Here is a 15,972-nt window from a genome sequence, read left to right as displayed (position 1 = left end):
GCATTAACTCAATTTGCACTGTTTGGAGGAAGAGAAATACTGCCTGTGAATCAAAGAACACCATCCCCACTGTCAATCATGGAGGTGAAAACATTATGTTTTGGGGGTGTTTCTGTGTTAAGGGCATAGGACTACTTTATCGCATCAATGAGAGAATGGATGGAGCCACCGCTGAGTATCTGTGGAGGGAGCGTAGTGCAGTCATGTCATCTCAGCTGTCACTGGCGTTGAGCATCTTACTGCTGTGCCTGGTGTGTGAATCCACCGTACGTTGTTCTGAAGTGAACTCCACTGGGAATGAGATCAGGGTGACATTATCTGGGACAGGTGATGTTGTCTCCGCCGGCTTGCAAAATGTCCATGAAGTTGACTTTGATGACTACCATGAAGATGAAGACCTCTCGGGATACGATGTCGATGATTCTATACGAGTGCAAGCTGTGGTCAAGCCAGCTAATGGGAGAATTGCCCGCCACAAAAGTAGAGAAGAAAAAGGCTGATAAAAAGAAGGCAGAAAATAATAAAAACAAGAAAAAGAAAAAGACCCCTTGTCAGACTACACATAAGAACTTCTGTCTTCATGGAAAATGCCGATCAGAACATATCAGAGGTTTCATGCAAATGTCATGAAAACTACTTTGGTGAGAGGTGCACAGAGCAATACTTAAGAGCAGCATGATTTTACTGTATGCGGCAGATGAATTTCCATACAGTATGACTTCACAACTGCTTATACAGTGTGATGTCTTCATATCTTTCAGTATAATGTCCCCTTTTACCTCTATACAGTATGATGTCCCCCTCAGCCCCCAGTATAACATCCCCACAGGCCCCTATGCAGTATTATGCTCCCACAGTCCAGGTATAAGGTCCCCTCATCAGAGAAAAGAAAAAAAAAAGTTGAATTCCAGCTCCTTAAAACATGACGTTTATTGTATCCAAATAAAAAATCCAAATGTCCATGGTGTGCAACCTCCCACCGGTAAGTGCCTGGGATGACAGAGATAAACGGCTACGCGTTTCGATCGGAGTGATCTTTATCAAAGCCATACCTGGATCAGGCAGCTTCTCCTACTTATAAGGAGGCTCACCCAACCAGATCATTCATTTGAGTCACATGGCAATTTGACAGGTCCTTTCATCTAAAATCATTGTTCTATATGTAACAACATAACAAAAATAAAGGATTAAAATCACATTCAGCAATAATGTAACATAACTTCATGTCTTTTATTCAATCCTGTTGGGACACAGGTGTTCAATTGGAAAATCCAATATGCTTCTCGTGTGAGAAGCCGGCGTCTAATGTCACCACCCCGACTAGGGGTATTAACCCGTTCTATGCCCTGAACCTGAAGAGTGACAGTGCTGCGTGCATGGTGCCTAACAAAATGTTTGGATGCTGCTGATATATTCCTGTCATTATTCTGAGTGTTACCTATGTCATATAAGTGTTCCCTAATGCGTGTTTTCAATTTCCTCTATGTACAGCCCACATACGACAGGTTACACTCTATACATTTGATTTTGTATACCACATTGCAAGAATTACAATTGATGTACTGCTTTATATCAAATTTGATAGTTTCATCCGCATTATAAAATGTCTTTTCAATACTGGCGAATTTACATGTGCTACAATTTCGTGTGCCACACCTGAAAAATCCTGGATAATTTAACCAGGTTCTGATGGATTTATTTTTGGAGCAGAACAAGCTAGGGGCTATTTTATTACCAATGGTCGGGGCTCTTCTCGACACCACATTAATGCCAGAATTTAGTATGTTATACAGCTGCGGATCTTCATATAAAATAGGTAAATATCTGTTGACAATATCTCTAATTCTAGCGAACTGCGGGCTATATTGAAAGCATATGTATGGCTTTTGTTCCATTTGTAAATTTCTATGCTTTTGTGCTGTAACTAGTTCTTTACGATCTTTTCCTGCTACTATTTTTTTGGCCCGATTAATTGTCCATTGAGGGTATTGTCGATGTGTTAATTTATTTGCTATTTGCTCGATTTCACCCTTGAGATCTTTTTCTGAACTGCAATTCCTTTTAATCCTGGTGAACTCACCCACCGGAATTGATTTAATTGTATGCCTGCTATGGCTGCTTTTGGCATGCAGTATTGTGTTACCCCTCACTGGCTTGTGATGTGTTCTGGTGACGATATTTGAATCTATTTGCCCCGTGAGCTCCAGATCTAGAAATGATATACTTTTGCTATCTGCCCTATGCGTGAATCTAATATTGTACTCATTCTGATTCAGGTACTCCATGAAGCGCGGTATGGCAGACACATCACCCTCCCATATCATGAGCGTATCATCAATGTATCTGCCATACCACGCCACATATTCCAAATACGGATTGTTCACGGAAAAAACGCACTCCATCTCCCAGACGGACATAACCAAATTAGCAAGGGAGGGAGAGTATTTCGCACCCATGGCCACTCCAGCTTGCTGCATATAAAATTGATTATCAAATGCAAAAAAATTACTAGTGAGCAAAAAATGTATTACCATCAGCAGATATTCAATCAAATCCTCAGAATACTGACTGAATTTGACAAGGTGATATTGGATCGCTCTGATTGCTAGATCGTGCGGGATGCATGTATATAAAGATATAACGTCGCAGCAGAGCCAGGAATAATTTTTTTGCCATATCTTACCATCAAAAATACGTAATACCTCCTTAGAGTCTTTTATATATCCAGGGGAACGTTTTACAAGTGGCTGGAGGAGAGAGTCTACCCATTGACAGAGTCTTTCATTGCAGGACCCGATTACAGATACTATGGGTCGCATTGGGGGAATCCCCTCTTTTTTATGTATTTTAGGGACCCCATATATTATAGGAGTGACTGGACATTCAACTATTAGATATTCCATTTGTATTTTAGTTAATACCCCCAGATCGAATCCCTCCTTGATAATGACATCTCTCTTTTTGATAATTTCTTGTGAGGGATTATTTGTTAGTTTTTTATACGTGATTTGATCAGATAATAGTTCCAGCATTTTTTTCTGATAGTCCACTGTGTCCAATACCACTACCACCCCTCCCTTATCTGACATTTTAATTGTCACCATGGACATTTGGATTTTTTATTTGGATACAATAAACGTCATGTTTTAAGGAGCTGGAATTCAACTTTTTTTTTTCTTTTCTCTGATGATTGGATCGTCTTCCTGCAGCGGAGTTCCGTGCACCTGCGGTGATTTACCGGTGAGCTGGCTACAAACTCTTTTTCTCTTTGTTACTATTTATAAGGTCCCCTCCCTCCTCCCACAGCCCACTATATAATATGATATCCCCTCAGCCCAGGTTTAATGTCCCCACAGCCCCACATATAATATGATGTCCCCACAGCTCACATTCACTGTCAAAATAATAAGAACAAGTAAAAAAAGCTTATACCTAATCCAGGGCTTCAGTTTTTCCGCTGCTTTTCTCTTTTTTATAGTTGTGGGCACTGAATGACGTGAAACGGTAATGTCATCTCGCTATCCTCCAGCAGATGTAGGCCAGTAGGCCACAAGTAGCTACGTCTTGTCAGCATTACCAGTTGGACAGGGAGCTGATTAGAGCTCCTCTGCTCCTGACCCTCATATGACACTCATATCAATTGTATTTGTGTCTTAAATATGCAAATACAATTAAGTGCAAGGAGAGAATGACGGCTAGAGTGCAGGAGGTCAGCGGTGCTAATGACTCACTGACACTGCTCACATGTGTGCCTGCGCCATGACTGTGTTCTGGATGCCTATGACAAAAGAGGGTGCCAGGCAGCCAGGGTCGGCTCCAGGTTTTTGAGGGCCCCGGGCGAACGAGTCTCAGTGGGCCCCCCCTTCCTTTAACACATACCCGAGTCACTCACTCACTGCTTCGCCGGCCCGTCCGTCGCCCTCGTTGTGGACACAGGAGAGGGTGCACGGACCGTGCACCTCACTGCAGCTGCTGCTCGTCTTCTCCTGCTTGGCGCTGCCGCTGCTGGACCTGTCCTCATGTCCTGGGTGGTGGATGACGTATAACACACAGCCCACGCAGTATATAACACAGCCCACGCAGTATATAACACACAGCCCACGCAGACGCAGTATATAACGCACAGCCCGTGACCTCATTATATAACGCAAGGCACAGCCCGTGACGCAGTATATAATACACAGCCCATGATGCAGTATATAATACACAGCCCACGACGCAGTATATAACGCACAGCCCGTGACGCAGTATATAACGCACAGCCCGTGACGCAGTATATAACGCACAGCCCGTGACGCAGTATATAACGCACAGCCCGTGATGCAGTATATAACGCACAGCCCGTGACGCAGTATATAACGCACAGCCCACGCAGTATATAACGCACAGCCCAAGCAGTATATAACGCACAGCTCACACAGTATATAACACACAGCCCACGCAGTATATAACGCACAGCCCGTGACGCAGTATATAACGCACAGCCCGTGATGCAGTATATAACGCACAGCCCACGCAGTATATAACGCACAGCCCACGCAGTATATAACGCACAGCCCACGCAGTATATAACGCACAGCCCACGCAGTATATAACGCACAGCCCACGCAGTATATAACGCACATTCCGCGCAGTATATAACGCACAGCCCACGCAGTATGTAATGCACAGCCCGCGCAGTATATAACGCACAGCCCACGCAGTATGTAACGCACAACCCACGCAGTATGTAACGCACAGCCCACGCAGTATATAACGCACAGCCCACGCAGTATATAACGCACAGCCCAAGCAGTATATAACGCACAGCCCAAGCAGTATATAACGCACAGCCCACGCAGTATATAACGCACAGCCCACGCAGTATATAACGCACAGCCCACGCAGTATATAACGCACATCCCAACAGTATATAACGCGCAGCCCACGCAGTATACAGCACAGCGCACGTAGTAATATCACAGCCCCGTGACGTAGTATATAAAACAACACCTAAAATGGGTGACACTAGCTTTCTGAGATCAGATTGTGAAAGTAAAAGGGTCAGTGAGACATGCAGCAGACCCTGGCTCAGCAGTAGGCTGCATCCCATATTCCCCCTCCCCCGCAAAGTGCAGACGAGTCACTGACTTACTCACTGCTTCGCCGGCCCGTCCATCGCCCTCGTTGCGGACACAGCAGGAGAGGGTGCACCATCCTCACTGCAGCACAGCTGCTGCTCGTCCTCTCCTGCTTGGTGCTGCCGCTGCTGGACCTGTCCTCATGTCCTGGACCTGGATGGTGGACGCTGGACGACGAGGGTCTCTCTCTGTCTTCTTGCTCTTAGGATGAAGAGCCGACCAGAAGTAACAGGAGAGATGACCCAGCGTCGCCCGGAAGTGTATTGTGTATCCATGGTGAGGGCCGGCGGAGTTGAGTATTGCTGCTATTGCAGCTGCGCAGCGCCAAGCGCCAGCGAAACGGCTCAGACAGAGCTCTTTGCCCCCTGCAGCTGAGGCGCCGCCAGGCGCCGGGGGGGTGATGTCCGATTTGATATGAGTCACTCACTGTAGACAGTCACACACAACACACAGCAGGGATGTAGTGAGTCACGTGTGCTACCATAAATGCCCCCCCCCATCTCGCCAGGGCCCCGGCACTTGCCCGGGTGCGCCGGGTGCTGACGCCGGCCCTGCAGGCAGCTGCATGCAAGGCTCTGCATGCACAGCTTTGCTTTTTCAAATTGTTCAAGAGGTAGGGTCCTAGGCAGGTGCCTACTCTGACTACCCCTCATTCTGGCCCTGCTTTGCAGGCCCAAATTGCAATAAATATGCTTTTATGCACAGCTTTATAATGCACTGTATTGTTCTAACTAATGTACAGTACAGTATATAAGATAGTAAATCATACTGCAGAGATATAAAGCAGCAAGCAGTATGTGTTGGTCACAAACACTACAAAGGAAGCACAATTAGTAATATACAAATTACAAACATTAACCCCTTCATGACCTTGGGATTTTCCGTTTTTCCATGTTTGTTTTTCGCTTCCCTCCTTCCCAGAGCCATAACTTTTTTATTTTTCCATCAATATGGCCATGTGAGGGCTTGTTTTTTGCGAAACAAGTTGGAATTTTCAACAACATAATTGGTTGCATGTCGTGTACTAGAACATGGGGAAAAAAATCCAAGTGCGGTGAAATTGCAAAAAAAGTGCAATCCCACACTTGTTTTTTGTTTGGCTTTTTTGCTAGGTTCACTAAATGCTAAAACTGACCTGCTGTTATGATTCTCCAGGTCATTACAAGTTCATAGCCACCAAACTTGTCTATGTTCTCTTTAATCTAAGTGGTGAAAAAAAATTCCAAACTTTGCTAAAAAAAAAAAAAATTGTGCCATTTTCCGATACCCGTAGTGTCTCCATTTTTCATGATCTGGGGTCGGTTGAGGGCTTTTTTTTGCGTGCCGAGCTGGTGTTTTTAATGATACCATTTTGGTGCAGATAAGTTATTTTGATTGTTCACTGACCCGCAGAAAAGGAACTGAGCGGCACTCGATGTGTTAATCTTCACAAGCAGTGACAGTGTAGGAGAAGTCTCAGCATAAAATTCAAGCCACCAGTCTATGTGTTTGCAGATGCCGGGTGGTGCTTAGCATATAAAGCAGACAGACTTTCCAACTTGATAAATAACAAAAGATGCAGCACTCACCAGATTCTTGCTGAAGATAGTGTCCTTTATTCGCTTAAAGCGATGTGAGACATTATGCGGAGAGGCGGCAGGAAAGAGGATTGGGTGCGGGGGAGAGGAGAAGGACTACGGCCGTTTCACGCAAAATGCGCTTCCAAGGGTCCAGGTGCACAATCAAGTGTGTCATTTCCTTTTTATAGGAGTCAACAGGTGAGTGAAGAAAGTAAGTAAGTGTAAAAACAACATATAATTACACATAACAATTAAAATCACTTTGTGCTGCGGAAATGCATAAACAATAACATTGGAATATACAATTATTACAATCACAAGATGCAATATTTGGAATGAATCATTATTGCAATCATAAAAATATTGACATGTCAAGTTTGTCATTTAGTCCTATTGGACCTTGAGCGTTTGTCTTTATAATCCACCTTGCTTCATGTTGTAGGAGAATTTTATTTCGATCGCCACCTTGGGGTGGATTTTTAACCACCTCCAAGCCGGCGAAACGTAACACATTAGGATCTGCATTATGTTTTTCCTGTATGTGCTTAATAAAACGTAAAGATCCCTTGCCTGTGGATATTTGTTATGGCTGGCAATCAGGCAACACAGCGTGCAGTAATCAGCGCACATACAGAGATCTGGCAAAAACCCAAAACAATAGGACGAGCTCTGAGACGTGGAATCTCTGTAGACTGCAGTACCTGAACTGTCCTCACACAACTGGAAGCAGCAGTGGATTGCGCCTATCACTACCTATGCAACTCGGCACTGCCTGAGGAGCTGACTAGCCTGAAGATAGAAATACAAGCCTGACTTACCTCAGAGAAATACCCCAAAGGAATAGGCAGCCCCCACATATAATGACTGTTAGCAAGATGAAAAGACAAACGTAGGAATGAAATAGATTCAGCAAAGTGAGGCCCGATATTCTAGACAGAGCGAGGATAGCAAAGAGAACTATGCAGTCTACAAAAAACCCTAAAACGAAAACCACGCAAAGGGGCAAAAAGACCCACCGTGCCGAACTAACAGCACGGCGGTGCACCCCTTTGCTTCTCAGAGCTTCCAGCAAAAGATAATAACAAGCTGGACAGAAAAAACAGAAAACAAACTAGAAGCACTTATCTAGCAGAGCAGCAGGCCCAAGGAAAGATGCAGTAGCTCAGATCCAACACTGGAACATTGACAAGGAGCAAGGAAGACAGACTCAGGTGGAGCTAAATAGCAAGGCAGCCAACGAGCTCACCAAAACACCTGAGGGAGGACGCCCAGAGACTGCAATACCACTTGTGACCACAGAATTCACAACAGTACCCCCCCCTTGAGGAGGGGTCACCGAACCCTCACCAGAACCCCCAGGCCGACCAGGATGAGCCACATGAAAGGCACGAACAAGATCTGGGGCATGGACATCAGAGGCAAAAACCCAGGAATTATCTTCCTGAGCATAACCCTTCCATTTGACCAGATACTGGAGTTTCCGTCTAGAGACACGAGAATCCAAAATCTTCTCCACAATATACTCCAATTCCCCCTCCACCAAAACAGGGGCAGGAGGCTCCACAGATGGAACCATAGGTGCCACGTATCTCCTCAACAACGACCTATGGAATACATTATGTATGGAAAAGGAGTCTGGGAGGGTCAGACGAAAAGACACCGGATTGAGAATCTCAGAAATCCTATACGGACCAATAAAACGAGGTTTAAATTTAGGAGAGGAAACCTTCATAGGTATATGACGAGAAGATAACCAAACCAGATCCCCAACACGAAGTCGGGGTCCCACACGGCGTCTGCGATTAGCGAAAAGCTGAGCCTTCTCCTGGGACAAGGTCAAATTGTCCACTACCTGAGTCCAGATCTGCTGCAACCTGTCCACCACATAATCCACACCAGGACAGTCCGAAGACTCAACCTGTCCTGAAGAGAAACGAGGATGGAACCCAGAATTGCAGAAAAATGGAGAGACCAAGGTAGCCGAGCTGGCCCGATTATTAAGGGCGAACTCAGCCAACGGCAAAAATGACACCCAATCATCCTGGTCAGCGGAAACAAAACATCTCAGATATGTTTCCAAGGTCTGATTGGTTCGTTCGGTCTGGCCATTAGTCTGAGGATGGAAGGCCGAGGAAAAAGATAGGTCAATGCCCATCCTACCACAAAAGGCTCGCCAGAACCTTGAGACAAACTGGGAACCTCTGTCAGAAACAATATTCTCAGGAATGCCATGCAAACGAACCACATGCTGGAAGAACAAAGGCACCAAATCAGAGGAGGAAGGCAATTTAACCAAGGGCACCAGATGGACCATTTTAGAAAAGCGATCACAGACCACCCAAATGACAGACATCTTTTGAGAAACGGGAAGGTCAGAAATGAAATCCATCGAAATATGTGTCCAAGGCCTCTTCGGGACCGGCAAGGGCAAAAGCAACCCACTGGCACGTGAACAGCAGGGCTTAGCCCTAGCACAAATTCCACAGGACTGCACAAAAGCACGCACATCCCGCGACAGAGACGGCCACCAAAAGGATCTAGCAACCAACTCCCTGGTACCAAAGATTCCTGGATGACCGGCCAGCACCGAACAATGAAGTTCAGAGATAACTTTACTAGTCCACCTATCAGGGACGAACAGTTTCTCGGCCGGACAACGATCAGGTTTATTAGCCTGAAATTTCTGCAACACTCTCCGCAAATCAGGGGAGATGGCAGACACAATGACTCCTTCCTTGAGGATACTCGCCGGCTCAGATAACCCCGGAGAGTCGGGCACAAAACTCCTAGACAGAGCATCCGCCTTCACATTTTTAGAGCCCGGAAGGTATGAAATCACAAAATCAAAACGAGCAAAAAATAACGACCAACGGGCCTGTCTAGGATTCAAGCGCTTGGCAGACTCAAGATAAGTAAGGTTCTTATGATCAGTCAAAACCACCACGCGATGCTTAGCACCCTCAAGCCAATGACGCCACTCCTCGAATGCCCACTTCATGGCCAGCAACTCTCGGTTGCCCACATCATAATTACGCTCAGCAGCAGAAAATTTCCTGGAAAAGAAAGCACATGGTTTGAACACTGAGCAACCAGAACCTCTCTGTGACAAAACCGCCCCTGCACCAATCTCAGAAGCATCAACCTCGACCTGGAACGGAAGAGAAACATCAGGTTGACACAACACAGGGGCACAGCAAAAACGACGCTTCAACTCCTGAAAAGCTTCCACGGCAGCAGAAGACCAATTAACCAAATCAGCACCCTTCTTGGTCAAATCGGTCAATGGTCTGGCAATGCTAGAAAAATTACAGATGAAGCGACGATAAAAATTAGCAAAGCCCAGGAATTTCTGCAAACTTTTTAGAGATGTCGGCTGAGTCCAATCCTGGATGGCCTGAACCTTAACCGGATCCATCTCGATAGTAGAAGGGGAAAAGATGAACCCCAAAAATGAAACTTTCTGCACACCGAAGAGACACTTTGATCCCTTCACAAACAAGGAATTAGCACGCAGTACCTGGAAAACCATTCTGACTTGCTTTACATGAGACTCCCAATCATCTGAGAAGATCAAAATGTCATCCAAGTAAACAATCAAGAATTTATCCAGATACTCACGAAAAATGTCATGCATAAAAGACTGAAAAACAGATGGAGCATTGGCAAGTCCGAACGGCATCACCAGATACTCAAAATGACCCTCGGGCGTATTAAATGCCGTTTTCCATTCATCTCCCTGCCTGATTCTCACCAGATTATACGCACCACGAAGATCAATCTTAGTAAACCAACTAGCCCCCTTAATCCGAGCAAACAAGTCAGAAATCAATGGCAAGGGATACTGAAACTTAACAGTGATCTTATTAAGAAGGCGGTAATCAATACACGGTCTTAGCGAACCATCCTTCTTGGCTACAAAAAAGAACCCTGCTCCCAATGGTGACGACGATGGGCGAATATGTCCCTTCTCCAGGGACTCCTTCACATAACTGCGCATAGCGGTGTGTTCAGGTACGGACAAATTAAATAAACGACCCTTAGGGAATTTACTACCAGGAATCAAATCGATAGCACAATCACAATTCCTATGCGGAGGAAGGGCATCAGACTTGGACTCTTCAAATACATCCTGAAAGTCCGACAAGAACTCTGGGATGTCAGAAGGAATGGATGACGAAATAGACAAAAATGGAACATCACCATGTACTCCCTGACAACCCCAGCTGGTTACCGACATAGAGTTCCAATCCAATACTGGATTATGGGTTTGTAGCCATGGCAACCCCAACACGACCACATCATGCAAATTATGCAGTACCAAAAAGCGAATAACTTCCTGATGTGCAGGAGCCATGCACATGGTCAGCTGGGCCCAGTACTGAGGCTTATTCTTGGCCAGAGGTGTAGCATCAATTCCTCTCAACGGAATAGGACACCGCAAAGGCTCCAAGAAAAATCCACAACGTTTAGCATAATCCAAATCCATCAGATTCAGGGCAGCGCCTGAATCCACAAACGCCATGACAGAATATGATGACAAAGAGCACATTAAGGTAATGGACAAAAGGAATTTGGACTGTACAGTACCAATAACGGCAGAGCTATCGAACCGCCTAGTGCGTTTAGGACAATTAGAAATAGCATGAGTAGAATCACCACAATAGAAACACAGTCTGTTCAGACGTCTGTGTTCGTGCCGTTCTACTTTAGTCATAGTCCTGTTGCACTGCATAGGCTCAGGCTTACTCTCAGACAATACCGCCAGATGGTGCACAGATTTACGCTCGCGCAAGCGACGACCGATCTGAATGGCCAAGGACATAGACTCATTCAAACCAGCAGGCATAGGAAATCCCACCATTACATCCTTAAGAGCTTCAGAGAGACCCTTTCTGAACAAAGCCGCTAGTGCAGATTCATTCCACAGAGTGAGTACTGACCATTTTCTAAATTTCTGACAATATAGTTCTACATCATCCTGACCCTGGCATAAAGCCAGCAGATTTTTCTCAGCTTGATCCACTGAATTAGGCTCATCGTAAAGCAATCCCAGCGCCTGGAAAAATGCATCAATATTACTCAATGCAGAATCTCCTGGTGCAAGAGAAAACGCCCAGTCCTGTGGGTCGCCGCGCAAAAAAGAAATAATAATCAAAACCTGTTGAATAGGATTACCAGAAGAATGAGGTTTCAAGGCCAAAAATAGCTTACAATTATTTCTGAAGCTCAGGAACTTAGTTCTGTCACCAAAAAACAAATCAGGAATCGGAATTCTTGGTTCTAGCATCGATTTCTGATCAATAGTATCTTGAATCTTTTGTACATTTACAACGAGATTATCCATTGAGGAGCACAGAGCCTGAATATCCATGTCCACAGCTGTGTCCTGAAGCACTCTAATGTCTAGGGGAAAAAAAAGACTGAAGACAGAGCTAAGAAAAAAAAATGATGTCAGGATTTCTTTTTTCCCTCTATTGGAAATCATTGAATGGGCTCCTTGTACTGTTATGGCTGGCAATCAGGCAACACAGCGTGCAGTAATCAGCGCACATACAGAGATCTGGCAAAAACCCAAAACAATAGGACGAGCTCTGAGACGTGGAATCTCTGTAGACTGCAGTACCTGAACTGTCCTCACACAACTGGAAGCAGCAGTGGATTGCGCCTATCACTACCTATGCAACTCGGCACTGCCTGAGGAGCTGACTAGCCTGAAGATAGAAATACAAGCCTGACTTACCTCAGAGAAATACCCCAAAGGAATAGGCAGCCCCCACATATAATGACTGTTAGCAAGATGAAAAGACAAACGTAGGAATGAAATAGATTCAGCAAAGTGAGGCCCGATATTCTAGACAGAGCGAGGATAGCAAAGAGAACTATGCAGTCTACAAAAACCCTAAAACGAAAACCACGCAAAGGGGCAAAAAGACCCACCGTGCCGAACTAACAGCACGGCGGTGCACCCCTTTGCTTCTCAGAGCTTCCAGCAAAAGATAATAACAAGCTGGACAGAAAAAACAGAAAACAAACTAGAAGCACTTATCTAGCAGAGCAGCAGGCCCAAGGAAAGATGCAGTAGCTCAGATCCAACACTGGAACATTGACAAGGAGCAAGGAAGACAGACTCAGGTGGAGCTAAATAGCAAGGCAGCCAACGAGCTCACCAAAACACCTGAGGGAGGACGCCCAGAGACTGCAATACCACTTGTGACCACAGAATTCACAACAGATATTGATCTGTAATGCTCTCTAAATCTTACTGTCATTGGGCGAATGGTTTTGCCTATATAATAAAATAAACATGGACAAAAGATGACATAGACCACATATTTGCTTTTGCATAAGATGAAATCATGCACTGTGTGTGTTATCGGACCTATTCGTATAGAGCTGCCAAGTACTCGAAGGTGACAGAAGTTACAACTACCGCATCTATGATTGCCGCTCGGCAATGATTTCTCTAGCCAATTATTATTTTCTGGCAACATTCGATTGTGAACAAGTAAGTTACCCAAGTTTCTCGTGCGTTTGTAGGCAAAATGAGGCTGTTTAGGGACAATTTTAGATAAATCCCTGTCATTTTGTAAAACATGCCAATTCTTTCTTATTGCGGCATATACTTCATTGTCCATAGGGCTATGTGTGAAGGTGAACGTAAACCTATGTGGTTCTTGTTGTTTTAATTTGTACTGTTTGTCTTTTTTACGGTTTTTTAATATGTCTTTCTGCGAAAGTTTAAGAGCTCTTGACTCAGCATTCGCTAATAATTGGGAAGGATAATTTCTGTTCAAAAAACATGTTTTAAGATCTTTTATTCGCTCCCTAAAAATTTCTTCATTATTATTAATTTTTCTAAGGCGCACCATCTGGCTATATGGTATACTTCGTTTTGTATGCAACGGATGGGCACTGTTAAAATGAAGTAAATTATTAGTGGCCGTTGGCTTTTTATATACTTTTGTGACTAATTTATCTTCTAGTATTGATATTTGAACATCTAGAAATTCGAGAGTTTTGTTGTCAAAGCAGGATGTGAATCGCATGTTAGAGAAAGCCAAAAAAGAACTGTTGTCAAGAATAACGGAAACGCAATATAATCTTTTCCTCAAAAAATTGGAGAAAAAATTGGTAGTGATTCAATTAGACACCAAACAAAAGAAAAAAGAAAAATTCTTAAGAGATAAAAATGATTTCGAATCAGGGCAAGTCTTCTCGTGGAACAAAAATAAAAAGAGGTTTTTTCAGAGAAACTGTCAAGTAAGAACTCAGAATAAGAAAAAAACACAGAGAGACGGTTGGATTACCGATTCCGATTCCAGTGGGGTTGAGGAGCAAATGGAAAATATCAACATGGCAACAACATCGCAGAGAGATAATATCCCTTTAGGAGGAAAACCAGACGAGGGGGCCGGAAAAACAGGAATGCAGAAAAAACGCAAGCAAGTGTCGTGGAGGAAATAGCACCAGTTAATAATGAACTTCAAATTATAAATTTGTCTAATAAAATACTATCTGCAGATCAAAGACAAGTATTGTCGCTTGGTTTAAACTTCTGCTTGCCAGAAGAATTCGATCTGACCGAGTTTAAAGTAGATCTGTTTAAATGCACACGAAAATTGCATCTGCATAAACATTTTCTATCTCAAAAAAACACCAATGAAACCTCAGCAAAACCAACAACGGAAGTTCCGGCTTCCATAGGTAATCCTGGCTTTATGGCGTTTCCTCCGGATAATGAGAAAGACATAGAAGTTATGTGGCTTCTAACTAGTTTAAGCAAAGAGACTCCTAATGTAGATCATTTAGGAGCCAGTTCTATCACTGAACCTATTGTGGAGCCTTTCAAGGGAGGAGTGCGATCCTGCTTTATGCCACCAATCGCCCCGGGGAATTCTATCGATTTATTTCAGGATTTGGTCCTAAAAGATGTAGAGGCATTGCTGTACCGAAAACCTTTAAGAAATTTAACGTTAAATGAGGACAGAGCCCTTAGGGAAATGCAGCAGTGGAAAGACGTAGTCATAAGAAAGGCGGACAAGGGGGGGAATCTAGTAATACTCAACAAAGATTATTACATTAATGAAGCATTGTCGCAATTAAATGATAGGTATACATATATCCCGTTGGACAACAATCCCACATCTAAATTTAAAGATAAATTAAGATCTTTATTGAATAAATATGTGGTAAAAGGCGTATTAACAAAAAATAGAGCAGAAAAGCTTCTTCCAGAACACCCCAAAATTCCACACTGGTATAGCATTCCCAAAATTCATAAGAACGCAACACATCCCCCTGGACGCCCCATAATTTCGGGGATCGATTCCTTAACGGAACCCCTGTCCCAATTCCTCGACTGGCTACTTAAACCACTGCTGCAGAAGATCCCTTCATTTGTCAAGGATACAGGAAGCTTCTTATCTGCATTACAATTGATTGACTGGCAACCTAGTTTTTCTTTAGCCTCCACTGATATCGTGAATTTATACACAAGAATCCCACAGGCTAATGGTATAGAAGCAATACGAAAAATCTTGCTAAATACTGAGAAAGATCCTGATTTTATTTCATTTGTGGTGGAGAGTTTAGAATTTGTTTTGTCACATAATGCCTTCAAATTCATAGATAAATGGTTCCTACAATGTGTTGGTACTGCAATGGGTACGCCCATTGCATGTGTTTTTGCCAACTTATTTTTAGCAGTCTTCGAAGAAAAATATATTACGGATGCAATAAATCCATATTTGAAGCATATGCGACTTTACTTGCGTTTTGCAGACGACATTTTTATCGTCTGGGATGGCACAAAAAGTGATTTTGATAATTTTGTCTCCCATTTAAATGAAGTTAATGAGGACAACATGCGGTTCACATCCTGCTTTGACAACAAAACTCTCGAATTTCTAGATGTTCAAATATCAATACTAGAAGATAAATTAGTCACAAAAGTATATGAAAAGCCAACGGCCACTAATAATTTACTTCATTTTAACAGTGCCCATCCGTTGCATACAAAACGAAGTATACCATATAGCCAGATGGTGCGCCTTAGAAAAATTAATAATAATGAAGAAATTTTTAGGGAGCAAATAAAAGATCTTAAAACATGTTTTTTGAACAGAAATTATTCTTCCCAATTATTAGCGAATGCTGAGTCAAGAGCTCTTAAACTCTCGCAGAAAAACATATTAAAAAAACGTAAAAAAGACAAACAGTACAAATTAAAACAACAAGAACCACATAGGTTTACGTTCACCTTCACACATAGCCCTATGGACAATGAAGTATAT

General features: G+C 43.6%; 1 pseudogene; it reads left to right on the top strand.

Annotated features, from left to right (window-relative positions):
* Window positions 1–203: 203 nt before the first annotated feature.
* LOC138666801 (amphiregulin-like) lies at window positions 204–679 on the top strand (annotated as a pseudogene).
* The last annotated feature ends 15,293 nt before the right edge of the window (window positions 680–15,972 follow it).

This window comes from Ranitomeya imitator, chromosome 2 (genome assembly GCF_032444005.1).
Source record: "Ranitomeya imitator isolate aRanImi1 chromosome 2, aRanImi1.pri, whole genome shotgun sequence".
Taxonomy (NCBI): Eukaryota; Metazoa; Chordata; class Amphibia; order Anura; family Dendrobatidae; genus Ranitomeya; species Ranitomeya imitator.
This window is presented reverse-complemented; position numbering and strand designations above follow the sequence as displayed.